Below are 22218 nucleotides of genomic sequence, written 5' to 3'. Positions count from 1 at the left end.
CTCCTAAGCATGAATTATTTTTCCAGTCTGTAAGTCACTCTGATTGCACACTTATGGACCAAAACATTAGAATGTATACTCCATGTTTGCTCATTATTTTTTTCTAAAGAAAAAAAAAAAAAAAACAACAAATAACTTCCTAGCAATGATTTCTAGGTAATAAAATTAATTTTAAATAGCTCAGCTAGGATACAACTTTTCTCACTGCAAAAAATGAGTGGGGTTTTCAATAATTTTTTTTTAAAAAGACAGCTCAACAAATTTATCTTCTCCTTTAAATTGTTTCTCTGAGAGTTTATTAACAGATTTCTCTTTCCTGTCACCTGCTGATCAATTAAATGAATTAAATGGAATTGATAAGGTCAAAATTAGAATTCCTTGAGATAGTGGATTATTAAGTGCATACAAGCATCAGGACCAAAAGGGTGATACAGAACATAACTCTTATCTAAATTTTACTGCGTTAAAAAAAAAAAAAAAAAAAAAAAAAATGCCAGATTTTAGGTTAATCATTCAAATTAGTCATCTGCATGACTTTTATATGTCCTGTTCAAAATCTGGAGGAATGGTTCCTCTCTGGAGGAGCCTCCATCTCACACAGCTTTACAGGACTGAGATTAGCAAGAGGACACTTAATCTATGCTTAAACTTGTTGTCACCAGCATCTCAAGCTATTTCTAACCCCTTTTTTCTGCACCATTACAATGAATGATTCATATCACTGTGAGTTTTCAAGTGCTAATACTAACATGAGACAATAAGACCCTGCTCAGAGCCAGGAGGATGCCAGATATTCCCTCTTTCATTGGCAGGGCAGATTTATAGCAAAGAAAATCGCCTCTCACGGTACAAAGGATACAATTCATCTCTCTGTTTTTGGAGCAGAAATCCTATTTAACCATGCAAGTTTACTGAGCAATATTCCCACTTAGAAAACTCTCCTTCTTAGAATGATTTCTAGCTGTTAACTTCTCTGACATTTATTTTTGCTCATTTACTAATATTACAAAACAGTACTTCATGTCAAACTATACGCAGCCAACTCCCATAATCTAGTTCTTATGCAAGCACATTCCATTTTTACAGTTCTAGAAATTACCAATACCACATACTGCATCTTGGAGCTTTAAGCAGGCAAATCTATTAAAATTACATTAAAGATGAGAGAAGACTAAATTGAAGAAACAGCAGCAATGAATACACAGTTACAGTCTGCCAACAAGGACGCCTACAGTGAAATTCTGCAAGGTTGCTTCTCTGTAATTTCAGCAATAAAACATATGATTTGAAATATTTAATAATACTTCATAGAAATTATGAAATCTGAAACGCTTGTAAACAGCAACAACAGAACTAGTGCTCCAAATAACAACTGGAACAAGGCTAAGAGCTCTACAAGGCAGGTGAAAGGTGTCAGCAAGAAGATTCCTCACAAACAGAAGCTGAATAGGAACTGGCAAAATCCCAAGCAAGCATTAAAAAGCTTTAAGAACAGTCCTTGACCCTGTTCTGAGCCAGAGCTTCCACTGAATCTCAAATGTCTTGTTGGGTGAGGAAAAAGGATAGGCAGCCTGAGAAGCCAGCAACAAACTAAACATGAAGACTTAAAAAGGCAGGTGTGCAACTGGATTAACAATGAGCTTAACAAATAATAATTATGAATGTACTCAGTGCAGTCTGAAAATTTTATAAAAGACATTGGTGTTACTGTCCAAATATAGCTCTTGAAGATACACAGTTGAAAACACAGCTGCTTCCATCTATAGAGTGTATACGTATTCATTTTATGGGAAAAGTATATAACCAGTGGAAAATACACTGCATCCAGGACACTAACTGACAGGTGGTGCATAATACAGTGCATAATGAAGTAACCAGAATGTCCCTAATTGAGAAACATAGCTCAGATCTGAGCTGCTAGCCACCTAGGCCCCTCAAGCAGCTCTTCAACAGCAGGTACTTAGTGTTATGCTACCAAGTCATCCTGGATAAAGAAGCTACTCTGACAAATCCCCTGACAAGCCACGTTTCTGATCTAAGCTGTGCAAGGCCAGTCTCAGGAAGACACAGGACTGCAAACACTGTGGACCAGCTGACTGCAGCTTGTGAAGACACTGCATACCACAGCTCCAGCAGTGGACCTGGGCCACAGCATTGCCCACAGCAGTAAGAAGGACAAGACAGCAGGGCCAGATGGAAAGGCATACCCTGAAAACCATGCATATGAAAACATAGCTCCATGTTCTGCAAACAAGCTCATCTCCCCCAGTGGCCATTGCCAAAACCAGACATCAAAATTCAGATGGTAGGTAAAGCTGATTTCCTCCAAATCCTTCACATGAGGTATGCTCCATTATTAAGACTAAAAACTGGAAAAACTAATCTCCCTCCAAAGTCTGCCACCCCCAAGGAGAAAAAAAAAAAAATGCGACAACAGAGAAAGATTATGAAAACCCTTTTGGATCTGCACAGTAAAGATTCTCCTTTCTTCACACTTTAAAAAACAGAAGGAAAAAAAAAAAAAAGAAAAAAGAAAAAAAAAAACACTGAGAAAAGGATGACAAAAACAGAAATGGTGCCAACAACCTCAGACAGGCTGAGGCAGCTTTACAGATCTCATTTCAAATGCTTAGCAAGCACAATAGCATCAGCTACGCTTAGGCTGTATTTTAAAATAAAGAGAGATTGGGGAACAACTACGATTGTGTGAATGGAATACTATGCAGTACCAACACGCAGCAACACCATTTCTTCAAGGAACTCCTCCCTCTCCAAAGAAGATCCAAAAATAAGGATACTTTACACTCAGTATCCTGAGTCTCACTGGACTGAGGAACGACAAGAGATGAACAGTAGGGTAGCTTCTTTAACCTACTAAAAGCTCAATAAAACGCGTATCAGTGCTGGTGGAAACCTTCCCTTCCTCATTTGGGGCACTTAATTCTCCTTAAATCTTAAGTACTTCAGAGAAGTACTTAAGTACTCCTTCCCAGGAGGCTGCACACAAATTGGTTACTGGAGATAAAGGTTGTAACACCAAGCACTCACACCATTTAAAAAAGTATAATCAATTTGCTTCATTTGCTAATACTGTAAAATGCATTAAATTAGTAAAATATGAAGAAGTATTGACTATTTTCACAATTCATTAATTACAAAAAATATCTAACCGCAATCTCCACAGCATTTACTGTACTTAGAAAACAGCAGCACAGTACACTTCATTCACCACATCTGAGGGGCGGTGAGCTGGAAGTTCCATTAGTTAAACAGAAAATTACCTAATTTTAGCAGTTGCTTTCGGAGGAGATGAGCTACGTGTGAATGACTTTTCCACTTCTGCACAGACTGCTAAAATAAAAGCAAATGCAGCTTAGAGAAGTCCGTATACTTTTCATATTTACTAAGCCCTGAGACACTAAAAAATAAAAGTATCATTGGGTTAGAAAAACACATTTTTAAAAACAGTTAATTTTTCCGTTGATCACAATTTCCTATTTAGTAAAGTCTTAATTTAAGATTGCAATAGGCTGGTTTTAGACTAATTAATTCTCAGTAAAACCTAATGGTTTTATGGAACATGTAGTAGCAACATCTTATGTCAGATCAGAAACTGAAATGAAGAGATTGGTAAAGCTTTCTACTAACGTCTTTCAGCAGAGACAACACATTCCAGATAGAATGTTATTCTCTCATTAACCTCTTTTTTAAGATATGAGTGAGAAAAAAATTATAGTAGCTCATGTTAAACAAGACAACAAAAATATCAGTTCTAGTGTATTCTTGTAGCTACCATTAGCAAACAAAAAAGTAAAAACAATTCTGCACGTTTTTATGTGCCTGTTATGTACATTTGCATATAATATTTGAACTAAAGCATCTGATGCTTGCCTTTTACATCCCTTTTGTTCACTGGACACCAGAACTCAATGATGAAGAAAAACACATCATTTAGTAATAACTCACCTATTACTTTTAAATAAATTCCTACTACTCCACAACCTCAGCAGACTGCACACATGGTTTAATGCTTACATTTTTAGACAAACAACAAACCCCAACTCACTGCTATTTGACCCTGTTGATTCAGATTTCATATAGAAATCTTCAGAAAGCCCCGTAAGAAAAAAACAGATTAACACATACACAGAAATATTGAACATGTCCTTATTCAGCAGCAAAGCAATACACCGTATGAATGAAAATTCATGTCATAGAATGTCATAGAACTCTTAATTATCCGAATTATCTTTATTTATTTAAAGATCAATGCAGTCGTGGATCATTGATACAATAAGACAAAGAATTTACATACATAAACTCACCTAGGGAGAACAGACAAAAAGCAAAGTGTTTATGGGCTCTGAAAAGTCTTAGTTTCTAATATCTTCTTAATTTTTCCTTTAAAATGAAAAATTACCTTACTGATAAATTATTTCTAATAAGATACTATATTTTGATGCATGTTGAATTTCTTGTAATCTACTTACAAAATGCAGCAGTTTTAATAAGCATTTGCCATAATGCACTCTAGAAACTGAAGTCAACAACTTTCACAAGGAAATTTGTAAAGTTTTGCATGTGAAGAAATTACTAGAAAAAAAAATGCCATTTTTGACCTCTATTTCCTTTGTGCCTAAAATAGAAATACAAGTTACAATCAAAATGGTATCTAAAGTACAATTAGATGCAGTGTCATATGGACATACAAAAGCAGCAAGGAAGCATTTTAACTGACCACACAGAAAAAGATCATTTTTGGGGGGGAAATCTTATTTTAAACCTCACTAACTATACAACATAAAGAAAGCCAGTGAGAAACAATCCAGGTAAAGTGGAAGTATTTCTTATTTCTAACACAGTTATTTGAATATCATTTCACATTAACTGAAATCTTCTGTCTAAAACCCAAAGAGGAAAGCCTGCACAAGGGAAGAGCAGTAATGAAGTTTCTGACTGCAGGGACAGAATGTGACAGTGTGACACTGCCTGAGTCTCCCCTGTGGGGTCTGGGACTATTCCTGCAATAGCAAGGCAACTGGAAATGCTACACAAAACAAGATACGATCAAACATTTAGCATGCTCTCTTAAGGATGAAGAATTACATTTTCCTGCTGAGCTCTCAGTAAAGTAAGATGAAAACAGTTTTCACCCATGAAGTTGTTCGAGCAGAAGTTTCTCCTTTACACTGCGTTCCTCTGAGTCAAGGGAGTAAATTCAGGACAAGCTCAACAGCACTACAGCATGGACCAATAAACATAAAACAAAGCCAGCACTGGCACCAGCAGCTCATCATTCACAAACATGTGACTATGAAGAACATAGTAATAGCTTTGTTCTCACTCTGAAGCAGAATCATCAAGGAATATTCAACACAGAAAACAGAGATAAAAGCACATGTAAGTAAAAAACTCTTAGTGGGGTTTTCTGCTAAAGAGAAGCTTTCAAAGGTTCAAGTTTCTTATTTAGAGACTTTGTAGCAGTATCAAAAAACAAAGTTCAAGCTGCTTCCTTTTTCTACATCACATGAATGAAACTGAAGTTTCTTTGAATAGGGCAAAAATGGAAATAAACATTAATTTGACTTATCAATTTAGAAGATAGTAAATGTGTGACTACTCACACTGTTATGATGCAGACTATTTCAGGAAGTTTAAAGACTGTTTTCATTTAGGAAAGCATGTTTAAAACTTGAAATGAAAACATGAATAGCAAGATATTCTGCCACTGCTCTATTTCAGCAATCAGTAAGGCTCACGTACAAATAAAGCCTAACTCATCTCTAGCCCAGTTTTGTATTCCAGAAAGAAATCTACTCCAACAGGCAGGCATAACATCTGTAGAGAGGCAGAGCAGAGCTGCCCCATGAACTGGACTCTTCCACTGGATGCCATGGGGAGACACGGGGCTGCAGTGTGACACAGCAGTGCTGGCATACAATCCTTCTCACCTATGAAGCAATGGGAAGCTGGGTTTGCCTCCTACCTAACAAACTTGATTCAAATTCTTACATTGAATCAGAACAATCACGTTCTGTAATGTGTACCCTGCTCATAAATAGGACTAATTAACAATAACAAATAACTGGAGGAAGGTGCAATCTGTCAGTGTAAGCACAGGAGGAGGGCAGGAGGCAGCAGCTCCCTCCAGCCCAGGAGATGCTCGCGGAGGAGCAGCCGTCCCCTGCGGCCCGTGGGCACCGCACCGCGCTGATCCCCAACTGCGGTCACGGGGGGGCCGCGGGGAGGCATCGGATGGGGCCCCAAGGGGTACGGCCACGGATACCCCAGCAGGAGCAGCCCCAGCACGGAGCAGGGGACAGTGAGCATGGATCTGTGGCAGAAATGAAGTGTTACGGGCTGATCGCTGCCTGTTCAGGGTGAGAGGGTAGATGACGCTGGATGGGGGAAGTGTTTTTAGTGTGTTTTTTCTTTTCACTGCTCTAGACTGTTAGCAGTGGGTAATAAATTATACTAATCTCCCTATGCTGAATCTGTTCTGTCCATAATGGTAACTGGTGAGGGAACTCTGTCATTTCTCAATTCTGAGTCTGCTTTCATCGTACTGTCGCCCCCGGCTCTTTTGTGGATGGGAAATGGCAGAGTGGAGCGATGTAGTTCAGCCAGTCTCGGGTGTCCGTATTATTTTTAATACATGTGTCAGACGTGGGCCCCTCAGACTCTCTTCAGGTTCAGAGGAGAGAATGAGGGTGAATTAATCTTCCTGTTAACATTGTTAACATGGCTGTTTCTCCCTTCTGAGGGATTAACTTAGAACTGATTGCTGACACAAATAACTTTTAGATGCCTGAATTAATTTAGATGAGTTTCATCAGAATACTTAAGAACTTCCCAAACTTCCTTTCACTTTGCCAGACCTGTAAACAGCAATACAAAGCAGCTGGCTGCCACGAGCTGGGCAAAGTCAGCACGGATTGCTTCATACTGTGAGCACTGTCCTGGTTTTCTGATTCTAAACTCCTAATGGAAAGAAAGTCCTTTGCATTTGGAATTCAGCTGATGTAACTCTTGTCTGTTAAAAGGAAGATGAAATCAAGATAAGTGAACTAATTATGGAAAGTAATCTCAGTGTAATTCTTGATACTAACCTTTCCTCGCCTTCCCTGTTAGACACAGTAAAAATACCTCACAACATTTCCAGGGAACTAACAAAAGCAGTTTCCAAACTCTTCACAGAGGTGTACTCATGAGATGATGGTTAATGAGGAAGGCTAAGGCTGGAAGGAAAGGGAATACATATAAAAGGAAAGAGAGCAAGTTCCTCTGTGTGTTCTGAAGGCACTTGACAGTGCAGTTGTCTAGTAATCAAGCATATGAAAAGATTTAATAGGCAGGGAAAGCTGGAGGTCAATGAACACTAGAGAAGACATTCAGTCAAGTGAAATTATAACAGTGCAACATAAGAGTGACTTGATTGGGATTCTTGTATCTTATTTAATAATTCTTACAGCACAAATGCTTTTCCTTGCTCATTAGATTACTGAATTAGGTACTTCAACTGTAAAGGAGTCTAATGTTCCCTCAGGAGCTCAAGTGTAATTTACAAATTCAGCTGATAGTATTTTGAAAACTTTTCAAGAGCTACAACAACTAATTGTTATCCGTAACACAACACCAAGAGGAAAACTTTAAGGAACGTCTGAGGATGATTTCTCTAGATACTGAAATTATCAATTTTTATTCAGGTTTGGCAGCTACATTGTACAAACTAATTGTACCATGCTGAGGACATGGCATACTGTCACTTTTTCTTTAGCTACTGGAAAACAGACAGTAAAAAAGAAAAATCGAAAACTGTTTTAATCTAGTGCTTTTATTAAAGGAAAATTTGCTTTCCATATGACCCTTGAGCAGCACCTCCATCTAATACTTTATTTCTGGTCTTCTGGAGCCTCTTACAACTCAGAGTTTTCTGCTAATATTTACTACACTTCCTGGCATCCCTGGAAGGAAAGAAAACAAGCAGATCACTCTATGATAAACAAATGGAAATATCGTAAGCTAAGTCAACATTACAATGGATTTAAAATGCTCAAGAAAAGATATGTGGGGAAAAGTGTATATATAAAAGCAATGGACAAAGTTTTTAAATGACACTTTTATATATACATACACACATGTAGCAATGTACTCAACCATAGTAAATGGTAACATACTTTCAGCTTCCTGCAGGCAGCAAAACAAAGCACTAATGATACCATGCACTTGACATGATTTGGTGACCAGAAGTAGGACACAGTAATAACTTACTTTGGACAGCTGTATGATAAACATCCCATTGCAAACTATTACCAGTAATACTTCCATCAATTTGCATAACAAAATCACAGAATGGTTTAGACTGAAAAGGGCTTAAAGACTACAGAATTTGAACCCTCTTGCTGTGGGGAAGAATTGCTACCCAGCAGATCACGCTACCCAGGGCTCCATCCAACCTGGCCTTGAACACCTCCAGGGATGGGACATCCATAGTTCCTCTGGACAAACTGTTCCAGTGCCTCACCACCCTCTGAATGACAAAGTTAGGATAGCTTTAAACACTGTCAAAAGTTCCAAAAGAATAGTCTGCATACTTCACTTAAACATAAAAAAGAACACTGATGGAATACCATGCAAAATGACTGATCCAAGGAACTCATACACCAGTGCTAGTCAATGAATGATACTTCTCCAGAGAGAGAACAGATGTGTCAGGCAATCGATCAGTTTAATCAGATAATTAAAAAAATTCATATGATGCAATAACTTACTAACAAGCATTTTACTGGCCAAACTCCATGACACAGACTAATGAATTCAAAAAGAAACCACCAACCTGTGAAAATTATTTTCTGCTTGCAGAAATTATGAAGCATCTCAACCACTTTCTTATCTTTTTTCCCCTTTCTGTGAAATATAATGGAAATTATATCAAGGGTTTGTTCGCAGACACTTTCATTAACCTGTTTACACAGGATCACAGAATGGCCTGGGTTGAAAAGGACCACAATGATCATCCATTTTCAACCCCCTGCTATGTGCAAGGATGCCACCCACCAGACCAGGCTGCCCAGAGCCACATCCAGCCTGGCCTTGAATGCCTCCAGGGATGTGGCATCCACAACCTCCTTGGGCAACCTGTTCCAGTGCGTCACCACCCACTGAGTGAAAAACTTCCTCCTAAATCAAAGTTAAGTACAAAAATTGTTAAGTTATATATAACTTTTCAGTTTACAAACTCAACCTGAAACCTTACAGGTTACTCCACTTTTATTAGTATTATGCAAGTAACATTTGACCCCAAGTTACACTAAGTATGTCATTTTATACACAAACACACACATACGAAATCTGCATTTTAAATTAAATTATTTTGTTATTTTTGAGCAAAAATATCAAATTACTCATGTGATTTTCTTGGCTGTAACTTTCAACACTTAGTACTTAACTTACACTAAAGCATGTAAGGAAAACACTGACATTTTGATTAACATCACATTAACATATACTCTGAAACATGCTTACACACACTTCCCATTTAGTAGTTGCCATTTAATGATCTAAGTTAATTACTTTTCAATGCAAAACACATCATAGGTCTTTTCTGTCAAGGAAATCCTAAGGCTTTTTCATTTAATAGATTTATGGAGTATTAAATGCCTTTAATGGAGTGCTTCCTAGTTAAAGAAAAAGAATCTCATTTTCACAGGATTAACAAACTTTAAATTGTATTAAATCAACAAAAGCATTAGTCATGTACACATACCTATGTCATATTCTTTTCTAATATTGTTTGGCATGTGACGTAATTCATAATTCACCATTCATTTTCAAGAGAAACATGATTCATACTTTTGTGGGCACATTAAGTCATAACATTTACTTGATAATTGTTGCTTTATTAATAAGCAATTAGCTGTATGATTGTGTGGAGCCCAAATTATATCATTTTTGCAGCTGTCAGTCATGTGCCACATAATCCTACAATACTAGAAAAATTCATAATCATTTCACTGATTGTCAGCAAAACTACAATGGACAGTATTATCACTGCTGGCAAACAAATGTCAGAGAGTCCTCAGAGAGTCATGCTGCATGCAAAACACTAAAATCGTATTTCTAGAAGGGTTTACTACTACTCCCATGCCTGTCATTGCACAAAGTACCCTACTAAAGACTGAAGGCCACATAAAAAATGAGATAATTGGCAATTAAACTGTTGGGAGATTCTAAGTGGTTCAGTTGTTATTGGGCTTCATCCAAGTCTGAAAGAAATCACGAAAAGCCTCCCCGCAATGATGCAGGCTGTAAATAAAGCTCTTAAAATAAAACCCGTTCAACTCTAGGCCTGAAGTTATGTTCTATATTTTCCACATTTATAACTACTAAGAACAGTGAATTCCTACCATTTATCAATTTTATTCTTAGCACATATCCCTCTGAAATGCTTAATTAGGTAATCTAATGTTCCACTTTACTATGACATTTATCTCTGCAGAGACATCAATAAATGGCACACAAATAAAAACCCCAGCAAAGCTGTAGTTGAAGTATTTCACGATACCGCTTCTGAATTCAAAGGACACAGTAAACACCAGCCAGTTTAATAAATAAGCAAATTTTGTCACTTTTTAACAACAAACCAGGGCATCAAATATAGCTGGTAATGAAATTAGCAGGAACTGATATACCAAAAATATCCATCCGTTGCCTGTGCAGTTTCTTATCCTTTTTGCATTTCCCATCTTTTCTCACTCAACTTACAAAATACATTTTAAGTGAATGGCTTGAACTTAGTGGTCATCAGGGATGACCTCATGAGTATACCTTTCTGTTTTAACCAGATTCAAGTACTAATGCTTTCACTTAGGTTAAATGTTAAATTCTGCAATAATTTTCACAGACCAAACAGTTTTTTTTCCATACCAGTTACATTTGGCCTCCTGAGTAGCCTTTGTTCAAACATATTGGTCAAGGTCATTGCTTTAGAGAATCTTTTCACCTAAGAAAGTGGAAAAGCTAGTGAGACCTACTTTAAAACACTTGTATGCTGACACTGCTTTCCAATGAACATCTGATTCATAAGATTAATGATACAGATGCACAGTTTAATGAGATATGTGAATTATTTACCCTGACCTAAATGAACGAAAAAAACCCAAAACCTGCTCCATATTACACAGATACACAATCTGTTGTGCATTACTGGGTAAGGCAGGAGAGAAATGCATGACTTAAAGTGAAAGCTTGGATCCTTTTTCTTCCAAAATCTTCATTTGTAGCTTCTGTGTACATTCTGTCCAGCATAACTCCACAGACTAAGATTTGTCTCCTTTGTGTATTAGAGTGTGCCACCAAAATCCAGCTGCAGCACTGCCCTCATTACTACAGTTTCTTACCCTGAAAATGAAGACAAAACATTTTTTTTTCTTTTTTTTTTTTTTTACTTTTTTTTTTTTATGGCAAAAAAAAACCCAGCAACATTCTGCTTTCACTAACAGGTCTTTCATACAAACCAATGCTTTGAGCTTATGGCACTGTTTCCAGACTTACTTATATGATTTATGCAAAAATATAATTGCAGCATATTTACCCTATCTAGGCCCAGCACTGACAGTAGCATCAGTGTGGCAGCATGGGAGAAACTGTTAGTTAATTGCTCAAGAATTTGCCCAAAACCCCAGGAAGACTTTGCATCCATTGTTGAGCCCCACTGTCCTAGTCTGCTTTCTTACCAATTAACACATTTAAGTGAGCTTAAAATTAGCTCAAGCATAATTAAAAATGCTAATGCCTCTGATAGAGGAATAGGCACCTGCTGTTACGAGCCCATAGTTTTGTACAGTTGCATGGGATGTGGGTTGCTTTGAATTTATTTATTTGCAAAACTAGAATGACAACTCAGTGAATCAACAGAGGATCACAACCTGTAGCTCTCTAGAAGATCCAAGACAGCAAGCCCTAGGCAAAGAACTACTAATTTTGAAATTAGAGGACTAAGTGAAGAAAAATTAAAACATACAAACAAGAAACTGATATGAAATTAAATTATAGAGTGCAATCTTATTTTATCTGATACAAGTTGGTTTGTTTAGCAATAGGGATCAGTATATTGGTTTGGGGACCAATATATTAGTTTAGCAAAAGGAATCAAGTGCTAGTACCAGAACTTTCAATTTCAACTTTGCTTTAGCCTAGTGTTCTTCTAGCCTTATGTTCTTCAACGATTCTGCTTCACAAGATGCACTGGAGTCATAATAGACTACTTTTATCATTGCATTTCATCAGGTGCAAAACATTTCCCTCAGATTTTCACATATATTGTTTTGGAAATTGCTCGTTATGTTCTAACAAGCAATGGAAGTTTGCCAAATTGGGAAAAAAACAGCTAAAGGTCAGACAAACATCTCTGCAATGAAGATGATGATGGAAAAATAAGGATAAAGTAAGTGGTTGTACAACCACCCTAAATGCAACTAACTGGGCATGCACAGAGGGATATTAACAAATATTAATACATTCTCAGAAAGGAATGAATATGTATAACAATGTACTGCATATGTATGTCTTAACTATTTATTAAATGTAGAACCTGAACTACAGGAGAGCACACTCTGTCAAGTTGCCTGGTACATATCGTGGAATGCTGCTTTCTAACACCACATTGGAGTTAGAGGTTTTCTTCACAGATTTCAGAAGATATATCCACAAATATAGATTTATAAATTCGGCCAGGGATTGTAGAAACGTATCATAGAAATATGCAGCAAAACCTTGCATGGCAGGAGAGTTCGAATTAGGTGATTTTTAAGGCCCCTTCCAACCTAAGGCATTCTACGAATCTATGATCAGTCTTGAGGGCTGGGCACTGGCCATCAATCTCAATGAATCCAAACATTAAAAGTGAAATGATCCATACAGTTAAATCTACCCATACACACTATACCTACACTATTTGCTTTTGAATCTGCTCTCTGAAATCAATTATCACACCTTTTTCTAATAAAGGATTACCCTTGGAATACACTGCAGTTCCCTCTTATCTCTAACACAAAAGCTCAACTTGACTTGTCAGCATGACTATTTGTGTAACCTGGTTTTTGAGTTTCCCTCATGCTTTGAATACTATGCTTACATTTCATGGCTCTTTAAATAAGTTTGGAAGTGCCACTGGATAATTAAAAAGGTTACATCAGAAGCACAGATACAAGTAAAGAAAACTTCAAAGTCTTCTTCCTTTTCACTCAGAAACAGTTTTACTATTCATGGGAAGATCTGCCCTGAGAAAGATGAAAACCTGACGTAGAGTCAACCCATGGTTGGTCATTACAGCTTTTTTCAGCTTCACAATTAAATCTCAGAGAGGAACACAACTAACATGCAAAAGCCTAGGTAGATGAACCCACACTTGCCTGGGCTCAGGCAATTTTGTCTGATATTAAAAGAAAGTAAAACTTAGTCTCAGTCCTTAACTTGGAGCAATCACAGCTGGCCTGATACATCCTAAGCATCTTTTTTTTAATCAGGTAGGCTGAATCAATGCCTGTTCAGAAATAACACAGGACCTGGTGACACTTTTTCACAACAAAAGAAAAAAAACAATTATATAAAATATGGTTCAGAGGAATATGAAAGGGATGCTGGTATAATAAGATTCTCAGATCTTCAAAAACGTGTGTCACATTTACTGTAACTCCACCTAAACAATAAAATATTCAGTTGCCTAAACTTAGCATGTCATTCAACATATTCTACATTATTATAGCTATGTCTACACTAGGAAATTAAAGATGCCCTCAACTATATTGCTTGACACAGAAGGCAGGTTAAGGTTTTAAGCAACACATATCCACACTTTTACCATCCTTTATACACCAAAGCAGAATAACCACATTCAAGCTGTATCCCGGAAAATGGTTCCAGGATAATATCAATTCCTGAACTAATCTTATTGTTGTTTCTTGATGGCTCAGACCAAGATCCCAAAAACAGATTATCATTACAGGCAACTGAGTTCCTGTGAAGAAGACTATTTCACTTCACTGATTGCTAGCACAGAGACTATGCTTGATTCCCTAAGATCAATGCCAGCAAGAGTTATAGAGATCAAAAATTGTTCCAATACGATTCTATTCTTGGTGGAATCAGTATTTCAGAATTTGTGCAGTTAACAGATTTTTATTCTAGCCAAATGCTAGTAGCAACTAGAGTTTAAGACGCTTAAATCTATTTGTGAAAAATGTTGTTGTTTTTTTTTGTTGTTGTTGTTTTTGTTTTTCTTTTCTCCAGTTTAAAAATACACCATTTTCTTTGGTTATTTAGACCTTTGTCTAACAACAGCAAGTTTGTGCAACAGCCACCTTACCTGGGTACACTTCAGAAAGGAGATGTACTTGCTGACAGTTGCCTTAAAGCTATAGAGCAACTGGAAAACATGCAATTGGCATACAGTGTATGTGGCAACATGAAAGCTCACGTGAAAAAGAAGATGATGTTTGAATTATGGACTGCCATATGAATGTTCCAGATTATTTTCTCCATCAGTGTTAATTTCCATCCATATGGTCACGCCTTTACAAGATTATTAATTTCTTTATGAAATGTCATTTTAAACACAACAGTCCTTTTGGTCATTTCAAGGCAAAAAAAAACCCAAACGACAACAACAACAAAAAACAAAAAACAAAAACAAAACAAAACAAAACAAAACAAAACAAAAAACAAAACAAAAAAAAACCAAAAAACCCCACAAAAGTAGAACCACAATTAGAACTAAAAGTTCATTCATACTACATTAAGAATAGATTGAATCGAGTTATGCAGAATAATCTAACACTTTGAGAAAATTCTTGAAGTACTTTCCTCAACCCAACATACAGCAAACCTTTAAGACTCACTATAGACTTATCTAAGAGCAGAAATGGAAAAATACACTAAAAGAACAGTATTGTGCTGCTAGCATTATGAAGTTAAACCACAATGAGAAAAATTAAATTCAGTAAAGTACTTGCTTTTCTTAAAGATAAACCAGCTGACAGCATCTAATTGTAGTTTAACATAGTATTTTTCTAAAGAGATTGTAATGCCCTTGTGAATGGAGGAATATGACATTACAACACTGCACTGTGACTCATCTACTTGACCAGAAATAATTAGAGCAATTTGTCTCCATTTATTACAAGCAGCACATTCAGGCAATTATGATCAGTTCGTGCGTACCTTGTGTGGTATAACACCTTCTGAATGCTCTTCTTGAGCATTCTAGTCTTTTTTTTTTACTAGATACATCACCAGAGGAATGAGCGGGGAAAAAAAGAGTACTATTTCCTGGGTATTTGTCCAGTATCTGAAACAATGACTACATGACATTTAACTACAAAACGCACCTTATACAACAACCTTGCTTGCTAGAACCTTGAACAGCCAGCAGAATTCTACAAAACCAAACTGCTTATGTAATAGGTACCTCTCTTTCCACATTAAAGATTTGGCCCAAATGTCAGCTGTGTTGGAGCTGAAAGCACTAATGGTCCAGTGGCTACAGAATCAAAGTTTCTCCTAAATGACAATGCAAAAAACAAAAACCAAACAACAACAACAACAAAAGAAAAAACATTACAGAGCCTGAGATCTGTATATTCTCCAGTCTTTCCATTATAGAAGAGCTGTGACCCTGAAGGAGTTTTTCCTTAGCAGTACTGGCCCAATGGAAGCAGTGCCATCCAACCTCCTGCATGTTTTACTGCCTTCTGCAGATGAAATCACCAGTGGGACAAGACACAGGTCTGAGCTACCTACCAATGTCCACCAGCAGACCAAAGAAAACATAACACTATTCTATCTTGTTGATCTCAGACTAAATATTTTCCAAAGAAAATGTGAAATATTAGGTTCATCATACACTTTATAAGACAGTTAAAGGAAGCTGTGATATTTGCATACTAAAGGTCAATATCTGACAAATCAGTGCATAATCTGCACTACTCAATATTTGGAACAAAATTAGCAGTTTCATTGTGAAACAAATCATAACTAAAAATCCTGGCTAGTTTTTGGACTGAAAAGAAAAATGCATGTTAGAAGCATGAGTGTTTAACCCATAATCCTATTGTTGTATCAAAGAAAAAGAAATGCAAATTAAATATTAAAGGATTGTTTTTGACAACTATTCAGAACAGCTGAGAGCAAGGCATGCTATCACACTGATAGTCTTAGAGTTACATTAGGAAGCATGTGTATTTTTAAGCTGGGAACTTAACCACTTGCCATTTATGCATTCTAAAACATTGCATTTCTGCCCTTTAGTAAACACCCTTCTGGCCTAAACCTATGAAAAAAATGATATTACATTAAGGTATGTATCTACCAAGTAACACAATTACCAAAATAACTCACCACATAGTTCACCTGTTGAATCTGTCAGTTTTATCTGCAATAGTAAACAAATAAAAATGAAAAATAATCACAACTACAAGAATGCAAAAAAGCACTGCTTCCACACTGCCTTACATTGGCTTATAACAGGAAAATTTTATCCATGTTTATTTACTCTCTGTATTTCATGTCAAGATTAATGGCATATCAACTGCCTTTTTTTTTTTTTCTCTTCGAACATCAAGCTTCCATTGTTGTCTTTCTGATTGTAAGATCACTGTGGATGATTTGACAAAGCATTAGCTGATATCACTACGTGTTTAAGAAACTTCTGTTGCTGGATGGCCACATACTTGGGTAAAAATACATCTGCTCATGTTTCCAAATCTGTCACATAAAGTTTTAAAGAATTACTTAGTAAACCCTATTTGTATAAAACTTCATTCATTTTGATTCAATTGAAATGTTTTGTGCCTTGGAACTGGTGAAACTGTCAGTTATTCAGACATCTGACTGAAACTTATTTATGTCAAATTTGTTTTAATAAAAATAAGCATTCTGGGAAAAAAATTCTTTTTTCTTGAAAGAAATGTCCAGCTGGGAAGTACAAAGTTGTTGATTAAAAGATAGCATAGGAGACAGCTATTTTCAAAAGTGGTCTTCCTAATGACCTTTGCTGAATCATTAAAAAGGCAATCTCTTTTAAAAAGTAAATGTTACAGAAAGAGATACACCAAAATTAGGGAGAAAAAAAAAAAAAAATCAAAGGCAAAACCATCTTCTGGTTGAATAGAATCATATGCAAATGGAAATAGCATCAGGACCTCTTTTCTTGTTAAATTCGATCACGCACATTTTTAACCAAGGACTTGTCAAACTCCAGCTCACAATGACAGCATCAGCATCAAAAAACAATGACATAAGCACTGAAGTTTAAATTACTCCATTTAGTGAGAAATTAAAAAATCACTTGTGAAAAAGATCTACATCTTCCATCTTAACAGCATTCATCTATAACCCTTAATGATAACCAAATAACCTTTCTCCAAGAGACACCATCAGTGTCTGAATCAGAGAGGGAAAATGAGCATTAAACCCCAGCTCTCAACAGTCAAAGCTGAAATTCCATTCCTGAGATAAGAACATTCTTGCACATATTGTACAGGACCACCATCTGCCCAAACGTGTCAATAACGAATGCTGTTGTTTGAACAGCTACCAAAATTCAGAAGCAGAACATAAAACTTATTCAAAATTAAATGAGTATTTTAAGACTACCAATCAAAAAATTCAGTAGTGTTCCCGCTCCTATGAATCTATGATAATTATTCAAATTGTATTATGCTATTTTGACTGTTACACCTTTTTAAGCACTGGGTTAAAAGAAGAAAGAAATAGGATCACAATCCAGTACATCAACAAAAACAGGGTGCTCACAGTCCTCCATGCTAACATCTAAGGGCATTTCTCAGTATACTCACCCATATGAGTACAAAGATGCCCATATCAAACATATCTTCACAGAAGATAAAACACTACACCCACAGAGATAACAAATACAAGCTGTGTCTTTGGGGTATTATCTGGTGAGACTCTGCAAGGCTGTGAGTTACACTAAGCTACAGAAGAGCTGAAAGGAGATAAATGGAACTGGTAAATAGTTTAAGGGAACTTGCTTTTAAAGGACTGTTAAGATTTTCACTGTTCAGACTGTAGTTATGAGCTCAGTGTGTTCCTGCACTAACTCAAAGGTATTTAAAAAGCCAAGAACCAGTGGAGTGATTCTCTTGAATTTTTAAGTGGGAAACATCTTTTAAACATTGGATAGTTTGTCCAATGAAAATTTGTAATCTTCTATTGCCAAAGTGAGTATATTGTATCAGTAGCAAGTAACTAAATAACCAGCAATATCATTCCTTCTCTTGAACTTTTCACATATTTCAATAGTCCAACTCAAAGAGCCATTAAGTAGTCATTCAAATCTATGCCAAAAACACTTGATCTTCTCTTCTCCAAACCCTACACACTTGTAGGCTCCATATTCAATTCTACTCCAAATGAACAATTCTGAGGATGAAATTTAAGAACAAAATTGTTCAGGATCAATAACAGTAGTTATGCAAAGATTGAGAGAAAAGCAGAATGACTACATCAAAATGAGGAACTGCATTATTTAAAACTGAAGTTCAAAAACATTGAAAAATTATCAAAAAAATTAAACACTACCAAAACCTTCCCTTCCTCTCCAGTCCTGAATCCTCAGTGCTATGACCACACATCATCTAATGAAGTTTAGTGGAACACAGGTACCACTATCTGATATCTGATGGATGTTACTTTTTCTCTTATTACCACCAGGCAACAACAATGTAAACATGACTGAAACACTTCAAAGCATGATCTCCACTCATCATATTTTGATGAGGTGTTGATTTTAACTATCTAGAAAGACAAGAACTGTTACATAATAAGTAGTTCTCGCAAAATAACAATAGCCTTGGGTATTTTAATGTCACAGCAGTCTTTGTTAACTATTTTCAATGCCTTTGGGCAGCCTGGAAGACCATGAATTCCATTTTCACTTATCACAAGCTAAAGAACCAGATATTTACATGCAACATGTCAGTAGGAACAGTGGTGAGAAATTCACATTATTTTATTACATTACAATAATAGTTCAGAAGAAAATTGGAAATAAACAAACAAAAAAGAAAGATCTAATTTCCTGCAAGAACACACATTTTAGTGCAATTTATATTAAAAAAAGAAATTAAAAAAAATTGTCTAATTTACTTGCAGCATCTTATTAAATTGCTTCTAGGCTCAGAAAAATATATAAATGTGCTATTTATATATATATGGCTTAATGATTCCTAAAGAATCTGATTTAGTTTTTCAGAGATGACTGAAATACACAATTCAGTACAGTTACAAAATATAGAATGTCTCCATAATTAGCAAGCTATTCTTCACATAAAATTGACAACCCCATATAGCGAAACCATCAAGAGAACACTCTGCAGCCAATATGCTTGAAGGTACATATCAGTGCCAAGTGAAATGTTCAGGTAATTAAGAGTCTTCAAATGAAATTAAAACATAACAGTTGCAATCTATATCTGAAGGATACATGAAATGGCTAAACACCCCCACACACCAAAAAACACATAAAAACCACCCAACTCAGAAATTCAGCTATTTTGATGTCTAATGCCAATATCCACATGGGATCTTATCTTTTTTTCAGAAGTGAAAAGCACAGCCTAAATTTATTCACATGCTGAGGCATTCAAGCTGCCTTTACCAGGCATCAGAAACGAAATGCATTAAATCTGAAGCATCAATTATGTTCTTTTTTGAAATATATTTATTCCATTTCACCATTTGAAACAAAGTGAGGGAAAAGGCTTTTGCAAAGCAATGAAGTCAAATGTAATTTGTATCCTTGTTATACATAGCTTTCAATTGAAAGCAATGTGGTACTCCAACAGAAAATTCAAAGATAATCTAATGGGATACAGACATAACAGATGCTGTATAATTTGATGACAATATTGCTCAATAATCTACAAAGGTACCCAGAGTGAACTTCAAACAGCTAAGACAGTAGGTTACGAGGGCATCCTCTCAGGAGAGGGTTCAGATATTGTTCAGACAAATACAATAGAGAGAAATAATGTTATCTATTAGAAGTAGCTGATAGAACAGTATTTAGAGAACAGTTGATTAAATAACAGTAATTGCAGTGTTCTTACATTTTCAGGTCAGATCTTTCTGTCTTATTCTCAGTGGGCCAACAGTGCTTTATGAACTGTCCAGTTAACACCAACTAAGAAGATGAATTAATATTCTCTTTTGTGGGCAAAATAAGATGTTATGTAAATTAATTCTCATCTTCAAAGTTCTCTGCAGCGGCAGATCAGACTCATTAAAATCAGTTTTTATGTCAGTGCCAATCCCTGGAAGTCAGCTAAACTATTCCCAATGCATAATTCCATGTGTTACTGTTGTAGATACAACAGCCTGTTAGATATAGTAGAAATCCATAAAGTTTTCTGATGTTTCTATCTAGGAATTATAAGAAGACCTGAAGAAGATACAACATACTTTATGTTACAGTGAACCAATGCACTGAAGTTCTTTTTCATTAACAGCTGGAATGTTTTGCAGTAATGCAAGCTTCAGCACAGCTGCACATCCTAGTACTGACAAGAGGCTGTGCAACATCTGAGGTGACAATGGCGACTGTGGGCAGTCAGGGGCCAAAGGCCCATAGTGCTGCTGAGGAAGAAAGCACCTCAACTCCCAGCTCACAGCCCCTGGCACACCACTGCAGCCTTGCATAGCAGAGAAAACAGTAGGGCTGGATGTGTGTGACATCAAGCACATCAGTGACAGCAGGGGAGGGAGTAACCACGTGTATTTTGTGAAGTGTTATCTGTTTTCACTAATAGTTTGATCCTACTAATAGTAAAAGTTTAATTAATAAAAGGTGATTAACAAATTGTCATTGTGATTTACCTCTCCCTGACTCACCTAACAGGGAAGAGAGAATTTACAACTATGTCTGGATGCTCTAAATGAGTTCAGGACCAAAGCTCCTACAATCTCAGATTATATGCATCTTAATTTGGAGAAGGAGAAGGGTTTTTTTCTCAAGTTTTTTAGCAAGCAGGAAGAAGTGGAGCAAGGAACCATATTTTCAGATGCACAGTACCAATATTATTTTCCACGGAAGGCAAAAAGGAGTCACAGTCTGTATAACTAAAAGCTGATTTTTTTTTATTTCACTTCTTCCAATCAGTTGAATCATTTACAGCTAAAGTTTTTCTAACTGGCATCTACTTTAACTTTCAAGCATCCTTAGACTGGTTTTCAAAAATATTAGTGATACTGAGCTGTCAACCCTTAGCTGGTTCAGCAAAATGCAAGCTTTTCTGAGGACAGTACTTATTCCTTATGCTGCTTATATTCATGCTCTTTCTTTGGGAAGACTGGATAATTGCTGATTTTCTCTGGAAAAGAAAAAGAACTTGTCTTAAAAGACTATACTGTAGCATGAGAGAAGGAAACAATTTCCTTACCCAAGTTTTATGCCAATTACCAAGCTGTGCAGCATACAGCTCTCACCTATTGAAAGAAGGCACTTGACAACTTTCAACACATCAACAAAGGAAAAAAAAAAAAAAAAAGACAAAAAAAAAAAAAAGACAAAAAAATGTGCCAGCAAATGGTCTCAAAGAATGAGAGTGAAGTTAAGTCAAATTAAATAAAAACTGCAGATTAAACAGCCATACGTGACAAACTTACTAACACACTGAAGCTCTACTTAGAGGGAGCATGAGTGTCTATGCTGTGAGTGGTCACAGAATCACAGAATCATAGAATGGCCAGGGTTGAAAAGGTCTACAATGATCATCAGGTTTCAACCCCCCTGCTATGTGCAGGGTCACCAATCACCAGACCAAGCTGCCCAGAGCCACAACCAGCCTGGCCTCAAATGCCTCCAGGGATGGGACGTCCACAAGAACTCTAGGCAAATACAGGTCCATACACCTCAATATTCTTATGTGATGCTAAGATAAACACCTTCAGTCAGAGTGCTGGGTCCTGCCCAAAACTTGGATGATAAAGTTCAAAGGCCTAATCCTAACAGCTAATACAAACTCTCTCTTTTAAATGCCCCTCTATTTAACTCTGAAAAGCACTGATTGATTTTTGTGTTCTTACTGAAGTGACATGCTTGTTTATGCATTAACATAAAAGTGACATGTAAAAAATTATTGGGAACAACGGATTATCCAGGAGCAGGAAAGAAATTGCACTCAGATTCTCTGATCTGTG

At 36.4% G+C, this 22218-nt stretch overlaps 1 protein-coding gene across 15 annotated transcripts in view; it reads right to left on the bottom strand.

The window, feature by feature from the left end:
- Positions 1-22218, bottom strand: part of CNTN1 (contactin 1) — a 225682-nt gene that overhangs the window by 191551 nt on the left and 11913 nt on the right. For 3 of the 15 annotated variants that reach the window (XM_085536184.1, XM_085536143.1, XM_085536159.1), the window contains exons 2-3: positions 16396-16429; positions 8837-8907 (exon numbers count right to left, since the gene is read on the bottom strand). The exons of 8 other annotated variants lie outside the window; for them this stretch is intronic. The gene's annotated coding sequence lies outside the window, so the exon portion shown is untranslated. The remainder of the gene's footprint in view (positions 1-8836; positions 8908-16395; positions 16430-22218) is intronic. 4 more of the 15 variants (XM_085536147.1, XM_085536205.1, XM_085536179.1 and 1 more) reach the window with 2 other exon arrangements.

This window comes from Coturnix japonica, chromosome 1 (assembly GCF_054131305.1).
Source record: "Coturnix japonica strain WE chromosome 1, WE-NBRP24, whole genome shotgun sequence".
Classification (NCBI taxonomy): Eukaryota; Metazoa; Chordata; class Aves; order Galliformes; family Phasianidae; genus Coturnix; species Coturnix japonica.
This window is presented reverse-complemented; position numbering and strand designations above follow the sequence as displayed.